We start from the raw sequence: 10445 nt of genomic DNA, 5'->3' as shown, positions 1-10445 counted from the left end.
AAAGAAAAGTGTTTCTCTAGGTTTGAAAAATTAGAGGTGACAATGAAAACAGACTCCTCTATAAATTCCACATGAACCTGTCCTGAGGGTTCCTGTTTGTCCTAGCCAGTCTGCCCTGAATTTCCCAGTGTAAGGGAATGGTATGTGCATGGTATGTGCACTATACATCTCCAAGTCCAACTTGACTTTTCCAGGGCAGACTCAACTTTGTGGTAAATTGGTGAAAATGGGTCATATATAATAAACTTTATTACAACCAAGATTTCTGCCAACAAAGCTGTTTTTACAGGTTAATATTAGCGAACTATACACACAAAACTTTGTTACCCAGTTGCAAATGATTCCTCTCTAAGAAAAAATAATTATGTGTTAATAGAAGCCCAGCTTGAAGGCTACAGGGACTGAGGCCCCACCTCCTTCTGCATTGGTTAGACCTGTCTGCAACCTGAATTCCTCTGCACTGAAGTCCTATCTGCAGTTCTAGTTTACCATTTTGAGGACAACTGGAAAACGACCACAACTTAGTCACTGTTGAAACCAAAATACATGAAAAACTAATAAAGTTCCCCTCAGAAAACAGACAGCACATTCATAACACGGACCAAGGAGAGTTTAAAGAAGGACAGAGCTAAGGGAAAAAGAAGGCAGGTGAAGCATCTCCAAGGATACACCCCTAGACCTGAAGGGGCAAAGAGGGAGAGGTGACCAGAATCCCATAAGTCCTATATCTGAAGGAACCCGGTGACCGCCAGCACCTGTGCCAGCCATGGCTCAGGGGAAGTGACTGAGGAATAAAGGCTAGGTTGCTGACACAGAGCTCCAGCCAGCACCTCCCACTGGCCAGAATAGAAACCAAAGAGAAGCAAACCCGTTGACTACAGGCCACGCCAGTTCCTGGGGCCCAAAGCAGATTAGAGAGGGGAAGAATTGGGTTTTAGGAGCCAACAAAAAGTACTCAGCACAGAATCAAAAGTCGACTGCTTGCTGGACATGAGAGCTGTCTTTTGGTATTTAAAGTCGATATGGTCATATCACCAGTTTATTGAGGCACTGATTGCCCTCTTTGAGCAGCTTCTACGATCTCACCCAGACTCCTAACAGCTGGAAATACCTTGGTTAAAAACCTTCCAGTAGAAGATTCCACAGCTTACATAAAGAGTTTTTAACTCATTGGCCATAACTTTATCTGGGTTTCCAATTTTATTTCTTACTATTTCTCTGCTCATACCCAGAGATTTTGGTAAACTGGATTTTCAATATTCCCTCATTCATGGTGTACTCTTTCTTACCATTCGAAATTCAGTTCCACATTTAAGATTCATTCCGAATTCTACTTTCTTCACAAAGCCTGATTTCCCACAATGTCTGATTGTCTAAGCTGGTTGTAATCTCTCCCTCCTCTAAACATAGACCTGTAGTTTAATCTCTTGAAGAATTTACCTTAAAACCCTGTGTGGCCGAGAATGGTGGTTCGTGCCTGTAATCCCAGAACCAAGGTGAGAGGATCGTTTGAGCTCAGGAGTAAGAGACCAGCCTGAGCAACACAAAGAGACTCTGTCTCTATAAAAATAAAAATTAGCTGGGCATGGTGGCAATCCTGTAGTCTCAGTTACTTGGGAGGCTGAGGTGAGAAGGTTGAGCCCAGGAGGTCACCTCCCTGAATTGCTTTCAAATAAATTGATTATAGATTTGAATAAGCTTATTTAGCTCTCTCCAAAGAAGAAAAAGTTAAATCAAAAGATATATCATTATAGGTAGTACTGTTTTGGCTGAATGGAAGGTTTTATAAGACCTAACCATTGGATGGTTTTTGCCTTCAGCTCCTGCTAAATGGCAATATAATTTCAGATCGTGTAATTTCAGAAGGCCCCATTAACTTTAGGAATATACATGTATTAGTGAGTGGGGATGAGTTAAAGGGGACATACCAGATTTACCCAACCATTGTTTCTTTGCTGGGAAAATTCCTATTCAGAAAAGGAGACAAGAAACTTTCATGGAACCAGGACCTGTCTCCAAGTACCAGGATTTATTATAAGATTCTGTCCCACTAGATCATCTGTGATTCTTGGCAGACAAGTGGATACTGAAGTCTTTTCAATTACAATGACTAAAGAAAACTTTTTTGTAAGCTTTAATAAGCACACCGGCTTCTTTAATGGTTTTTAATACGTGCTCAGGCAACTCAAATATTGCCATCACAGCATGAAATTCCAGAGTCGTTTGAATATATTTCATGCTTTTTTAATGACTTCATTAGACAAATCAGTTTTTTGGCAAAGCGGGGCTAAAAAAAATTAATCTCACAGTGATTTGTCATAGCCAATGATCAGACAACACAGAATACATGCTTTTGGAATTGCCAACCTATTACAATAATGAGAGAAGGGGTACAGAAAGCAGAAAAGCAAGCTATTTACCTTACCCTTGAGGAGTTTATGATATACTTATATAGACAAGGTGAACTCAGAATATTGCAGCAAATGATACATAACAGCTCATAATCAAGAAGCACTATGATATGGGTGGGGAGTAGGAGGGGATGATAGTTTAGGGTTAGAAGAATAAGCTCTGTCTCTTATTTGCTGTGCATCTTCAGGACAGTTACGCTATCACTTTGAGTCCTCTTCTGGAAAAATACTTGCCTTACAAGGACATTTTGAGAATATAACAGGGAAATGTATGTGAAAGTAACATAATAAAATGTAAATATCTATACATGTTCAGTCACTCCATAGGAATTTTTTAGGAGCCCACTGCATGCCAAGTACCATCCCCAGCATGACTGGGGATACGGATTTAAAAAACTGCAGTTTTCATATAAGGAGTAAGGAGACCTAAAACCATAAAAACCCTAGAAGAAAACCTAGGTAATACCATTCAGGACATAGGCATGGGCAAGGACTTCATGTCTAAAACACCAAAAGCAACGGCAACAAAAGCCAAAATTGACAAATGGGATCTAATTAAACTAAAGAGCTTCTGCACAGCAAAAGAACTACCATCAGAGTGAACAGGCAACTTACAGAATGTGAGAAAATTTTTGCAATCTACCCATCTGACAAAGAGCTAATATCCAGAACCTACAAAGAACTCAAACAAATTTACAAGAAAAAAACAAACAACCCCATTAAAAAGTGGGCAAAGGATATGAACAGACACTTCTTAAAAGAAGACATTTATGCAGCCAACAGACACATGAAAAAATGCTCATCATCACTTGCCATCAGAGAAATGCAAATCAAAACCACAATTAGATAGCATCTCATACCAGTTAGAATGGCGATCATTAAAAAGTCAGGAAACAACAGGTGCTGGAGAGGATGTGGAGAAATAGGAACACTTTTACACTGTTGGTGGGACTGTAAAATAGTTCAACCACTGTGGAAAACAGTGTGGTGATTCCTCAAGGATCTAGAACTAGAAATACCATTTGACCCAGCCATCCCATTACTGTGGATATACCCAAAGGATTATAAATTATGCTGCTATAAAGACACATGCACACGTATGTTTATTGCGGCACTATTCACAATAGCAAAGACTTGGAATGAACCCAAATGTCCATCAATGACAGACTTGATTAAGAAAATGTGGCACATATACACCATGGAATACTATGCAGCCATAAAAAAGGATGAGTTCATGTCCTTTGTAGGGACATGGATGCAACTGGAAACCATCATTCTCAGCAAACTATTGCAAGAACAGAAAACCAAACACGGCATGTTCTCACTCCTAGGTGGGAACTGAACAATGAGATCACTTGGACACAGGAAGGGGAACATCACACACTGGGGCGTATTGTGGGGAGGGGAGAGGGGGGAGGGATAGCATTAGGAGATATACCTAATGTAAATGACAAGTTAATGGGTGCAGCACACCAACATGGCACATGTATACATATGTAACAAACCTGCACATTGTGCACATGTACCCTAGAACTTAAAGTATAATAAATAAATAAATAATTAAAATTTGCAAAAAACTACAGTTTTCTTTTTTTTTCTCAAAGAAGTCAACTGAGCATAGTCCTATAGGTTTCCTTCAGAAGGGACTGGGAACCACAAGAGCTGTGATAATGAGAGGAATCGATGAAGGAGAGTGGGACCTGTACCTTCAAGGCTGTGTAGAACATGTAGCTTCTCAACTTATAATGGAATTACATCCCAATACACTCCTCAGAAGTTGAAAATATCCTAAGCCAAAATGTAGTTAATACACCTAACATACCAAACATCATAACTTAGCTTAGCCTGTATTAAAAGTGCTCAGAACACTGACATTAGCCTGTAGTTTGGCAAAATCATCTAATATAATGCCCCTTTTCTAATAAAGCACTGAATATAAAATGTAATTTATTAAATACTGTACTGAAAGTGAATAAAAAAAAGAATGTTTGTTTGAGTACTCGAAGTACGATCTCTACTGAATGTATATCACTGTTAGACCATCATAAGTCGAAAAATCATTAAGTCAAACCATCATAAATCAGTGATTATCTACATAGATAGTTGGGGAAAAGGAACAGGGTTTTTTCAAGTAAAGAAGCAGTATTTCCTAGAGATAGGCAAGTCTAGAATATTTTTGAGTGCATGTCCTGATTAGAAGAAAAAATAAATTGTGTCTACTTCAAGAGTCAGGAGTATTGAGCTCAACTGATGCAAAGTAAAATAACTGAACAATTTTCACTTAAATCAGTAGTAACACTAAGGTAAATGCATATTAAATAGAACCTGCTGACTGCTCCAATTTGGTGACTTCCCCACTTTTTAAGGCAAAAGGAGTCAATCTCAGAAATGTACACGGATATTAAGAAGTTAGTAACGAGGGAGATTTAGAGGACATCTGTGGCTCAATGCACCAAAGTTAGCAGAAGGACTTCATCTCAACTGCTATTTCCCATCATCAGGCAGCGGCTGCCTGGAGCATCCCCTCAGGAAGAATACCAAGACTTTGTCTGAGCTCTGTAGGAGAGCGTGTCATGATGAAATATTGAAAGTAGCCTTGGGCATTGGACGGCAGAGGAACTGCTCAAGCCTTCTCTTTTCCAGTCCTGCTTACACCTGCCCCAGCTCCCTCCTGAGCCTTGAACATGGAGACGTGAGGTTTAGAATAATAGCTCTGAGGGCTTTCACCATCAGTTTCGCTAGATCAGATTCAATAAATCAGGAAGGCCTGCATATCATCATCACATCCATTAAAAAAAAAAACGGTTTTCAGTTTAGCTTTCAGCAAAGCAAACTGCTTTCATTAAAACTTCCTAATAGCCCAGGAAAAAAATGAGGCTTTACATTTGCATGAATGACTATCAGAGGACACAGATGAAGGGTAGTTTCTGACCTTGAATAGCTCACAATCTACTGAGAGAAAAACAATATTAAAAACAGTAACAGAATAAACAATGTATTTTATAACATTTTTCAAAAGATTCCATTCTCTTACTTTGCTTAGGTTAATTTCAAGGCACAGAAAGGAAACACCAAACTCGTTTCAATGTATCCAGACAGGATCTATGTGCAAACATGTTTTCTAATAGGTCCTGAAGCAATTAATGGTTAATCAACAGAATTCTCTCCATTTTCTGTCATTCTAATTATTAATCTTTTCTGCGTGAGGGGCTTCTTCTTACTCTCTTGCCAGATTACCCTCAAATTTCTGGATACCTCTAGCTACAGAGAGAGTAAAATCAAATAATTTACTGCCCAGGTGTGAACTCCTCAAACAAATTTTTATGAACATATACGATGATAGAAGCAGCAGTTTGTACAATTAGTTTGTAGAGGGGAAACCAGTTTAAAAGAGCAATGTTTTTAAATATGCACATTCTCCCACCCCATAATCACGGAGGGATAATTTCTAGGGTACCCCCAAAAAAACCTACCCTGTGGACAGGTGTGTTTTCTGACTCGGGATGATCAGTGTTTCTATTTGGAGCTGGGATGTGATACAGGCAGGGAGGAAGGACAGGTGGAGAGACAGACAAGGAGCTGGCCCAGCTGCACTGGAAGCAGCTGCCCTGCTGTTCTCCTCAGTGGCCCAAAGCTGGCTGTGTCTGGGTAGTGGGCAGCAGAGGACGGGCCACAGCTACCACCTGGTGTTCTTGGGCCAAACAAGGACTGCAACTTCTGGGCCTCTGGCTAAGACCGGCAAAAGGGACATGCTGCAGGGAATGCTTGTCTCATGCAGAGGGCAGAGAAGGACCCTGGCGGTACTGCCTGGAGCACAGTTCTCAGAGGATCCCCCTGTATCTCAGTCAGAAATAAATGAAATATCACAAGCCCAAGAGCTGGAAAAGTTTCCTGCCCTTCAGGAAGTAGAGAAAAGGCAACATTCCTGACAAAAATACTCATTCTAACTGATACCATAAGGAGTACAAAAAAACATGCGATATACTGCCATTTTTTATTGGATATCTACTATGTGTCAAGTGTTTTGCTAAAAACTTTATATGCATTATGTTCAATGTTTGCATGTGTGATTAACCCCACTTTGTCCACGCAGAGATAGAAGATGAGAGGTTGTCATTTGTGCAACTCACACAGTCAATACTGTTTGGCTCAGGATCTAAATCCAACCCTAAGTGGCACCAACTATCTTCTTTTCTTGCTGGGACTAAGCAGAGCATGCAGGAAAAACCTTTCAGGGATAGAAAAAAAGAAATGTATAACAGTTCTGTTGGAGAATGTTTCAGGATATCTTTTTTTAAACAAAAATGTGTATTCTGCTTTTGTTGGGTGGAGTGTTCAATAAATGTCAAGTATAGTTGGTTTATAATGTTTTATAAGTCCTCTGTCTTATTCTTTTTGTGCTGCTATAACAACATACCTGAAACTGGGTAATTTATAAAGAATGGGAATTTATTTCTCACAGCTCTTGAGACTGAAAGTCTAAGATCAAGATTAAGGTAGTAGCAGGTTTGTTGTCTGGTCTGTGCTTTCAAGATGGTGCCTTGAATGCTTCATCCTTCAAAGGGGTAAAACACTCTATCGTCACATGGTGGGAAATGGAAATTGCAAGAGGGCTGAAGGCTGTGTGAAGCCTCTTCCATGAGGCCCTTAATTTCATTCACAAGTAAAGGATCTCTCATAACCTAATCACTTCTTAAAGGCCCCACCTCTTAATAACATCACATTGGCCATTAAGTATTTACATCTGAAATTTGGAGGGCACACGTTAAACCATTGCATTCATTTTCTTGTTGATCTTTTCTTTTTTTTTTTTTTTTTTTGAGATGGAGTCTCACTCAGTCACCTAGGCTGAGTGAGACTCCATCTCACTCAGTGGTGCAATGGCGTGATCTCGGCTCACTGCAACCTCTGCCTTCCAGGTTTCAGTGATTTTCCTTCCTCAGCCCGCCAAAGTAGCTGGAATTACAGGCACACACTACCACAGCCAGCTAATTTTTGTATTTTTAGTAGAGACAGGGTTCACCATGTTGGTCAGGCTGGTCTTGAACTCCTAACCTCAGGTGATCCACCTGCCTCAGCCTCCCAAAGTGCTGGGATTACAGGTGTGAGCCACTGCACCCGGCTTTGTTGATCTTTTCTTTAGTTGTTCTATCAGTTACTGAAAATGGACTAGTGAAGTCTGTAACTATTACTGTTGAAATGTTGATTTCTCTTTGATATTAGTATAGCCACTCCAGTTTTCTTATAGTTACTGTTTACATGGTATATATTTTACCATCTTTTTGCTTTCAATCCATTTGTATATTTGAATATAAAGTGTTTCTCCTGTAAATAGCAGATAGTTGAATTATGTTTATTTATCCAGTCTGAGATCTCTGTATATATACTGTATTGTTTAATTTTTTCACATTTAGTATTATTGATATCATTAGATTTATATCTGCCTTTTTACTTTTTGTTATCTACATGACCTACATCTTTTTTGTTCTTCCATTTCTCCTTTATTGAATCCTTTTTTATTAAATGGATATTGTGGTGGAATGTTTTAATTTCTTAAATTTTTTTTTTCTTACTATTTCTTAGTCATTTTTATAATGGTTGCTCCAGAGCTTGTCATACACATTTCAGCTTACCAGAATCTACTTCAGACTTACACCAACTTAATTTTGGTGAGATAGAAAAATATCACTCTTCTATAGCTATATTTCCTCATCATTTTTTGGCGCTATTGTTGTTATATATACAAAATCTATCTATGTTACAAGCCCAACAATGCATTACTGTAATCATTACTTTTTATGAATTTATGTCTTGAAGAAGCTGAGGAAAAAAAGGAGAGCAAATATTTATCTATAGTTTGTTATATTTGCATTTTCTCCTTCTTTATTATGTCTTTAAAATATTACTTCCCATTTCTCACTTTTTAAATTTGTTTGTATGCATTTGTATTGGAGTCATTATCTTAATCCAGTGTTCCTACTCACCCCTTTCTGTTATTATTGTCAAATATATTACATTTCTAGATGCTGTGGCTCAACAATACAATTATATTCATATTGTTTTATGCAATTATTTTCTAAATTAGTCAAAAGAAAAACAAAGAAATATGTATTATACTGACTTTTATAACTACATAGTTACAACTATCAGTGTTTGCTTTTTTAAAATGTAGATTCAAATTTATGTCTGTCAGTGTGGCGATTCTTCAAGGATCTAGAACTAGAAATACCACTTGACCCAGCCATCCCATGACTGCATATAGAATGAGACTCAGTCTCAAAAAAATAAATAACCCAAATGTCCATCAATGATAGACTGGACAAAGAAAATGTGGCACATATACACTATGGAATACTATGCAGCCATAAAAAAGGATGAGTTCATGTCCTTTGTAGGGACATGGATGCAGCTGGAAACCATCATTCTCAGCAAACTATCACAAGAACAGAAAACCAAACACCGTATGTTCTCACTCATAGGTGGGAATTGAACAATGAGAACACTTGGACACAGGAAGGGGATCATCACACACTGGGGCCTGTTGTGGGGTGTGGGAACTGGGGAGGGATAGCATTAGGAGATATACCTAATGTAAATGACAAGTTAATGGGTGCAGCACACCAACATGGCACATGTATACATATGTAACAAACCTGCACATTGTGCACATGTACCCTAGAACATAAAGTATAATAAAAAAAAAAAAAAATTTACATCTGTGCTTAGACTTAAATTTTTCTTTAGTATTTCTTGTAATGTGGATCTGCTAGCAACAAATTATCTCAGTTTTTGTTCATCTGAAATAACTTTATTATGTCTTTAATTTTGAAAGATAACTTTGCTAGGTATAGAATTATTGATTCACACTTGTTTTTTTTCCTTTCTTCCCTTTGAATATGTTATCCTACTTCCTCTGGCCTTCATTGTTCTGATGATAAATAAGCTGTTAATCTTATTGGAGCTCTCTTGTACATGACAAGGTTTTTTTGTTTGTTTGTTTTTTGTTTTGTTTTATCTTGTGTTATTTTGAGACGGCATCTCACTCTGTCATTCAGGCGAGTGTTGGTGAGATCATAGCTCACTGCAGCCTTGAACTAGGCTCAAGCAATTCTCCCACCTCAGCCTTCCAAACAGCTGGGACTATAGGTGCATGCCACCACACCCAGCTAATTTTTTGTTTTTTTGTTTGTTTGCTTTTATTTTTGTGGAGATGAGATGTTGCTATGTTTCCCCAGGCTGGTCTCAAACTCCTCTCCTCAAGTGATCCTCCCACCCCAGTTTCCCCAAATTCTGGGATTACAAGTGTGAGCCACTGTGCCCAGCCTCTCCTGCTACTTTCACCTTTTTTTTTTGTCTTTGGTTTTCAGCATTTTGTACTGTAAGATGTCTTAGTATGAATATCTTTGTGTTTCTCTTACTTGAAGTTTTTGAGCTTCTTGGATGTGTATATTAATGTTTTTCAGCAAATTTGAGAAATTTTCATCCATTATTTCATCAGCTAACTTTTCTGCCCCTTTCCCTTTTGTCCTTTCTTGAGATACTCCCACTAAATATATGCTGCTGTGCATATTGTTGTCTCACATTTCTCTGAGGCTCTGTTCATTTTTCTTCATTCTATTTTCTCTGTTCTTTGGATGGGTCTATCTTAAATTCTCTGATTCTTCTGCCAGCTCAAATACTGTTGAGCCACTCTAATAAATTTTTCATTTTCGTTATTATACCTTTTAACTGCATAATTTTAATTTTTGTTTTTATAGTTCTTATCTCTTTATTGATATTCTCTATTTTTTTTTGAGACATTCATTGTCTTCACACCTTCTACTACTTCTTTAAGTACTCTTCCAGTACTTTTAACATATTTATAATGGCTACTTTGAAGCTTTTGTCTGTTACATCTGACTACTGGTCCCCTTCACAGGCTGTTTCCATTGCCTCTTGCTTTGTTGTTGTTTTCTTCCCATATATAGGTCACATATTCATATAATTGTTGAAAACAAGACATTTTAGGTAAAATACGTTAACTCTATATACTGA

This window comes from Macaca thibetana, chromosome 13 (genome assembly GCF_024542745.1).
Source record: "Macaca thibetana thibetana isolate TM-01 chromosome 13, ASM2454274v1, whole genome shotgun sequence".
NCBI classification, from domain to species: Eukaryota; Metazoa; Chordata; class Mammalia; order Primates; family Cercopithecidae; genus Macaca; species Macaca thibetana.
Note: the sequence above shows the minus strand (reverse complement) of the source record.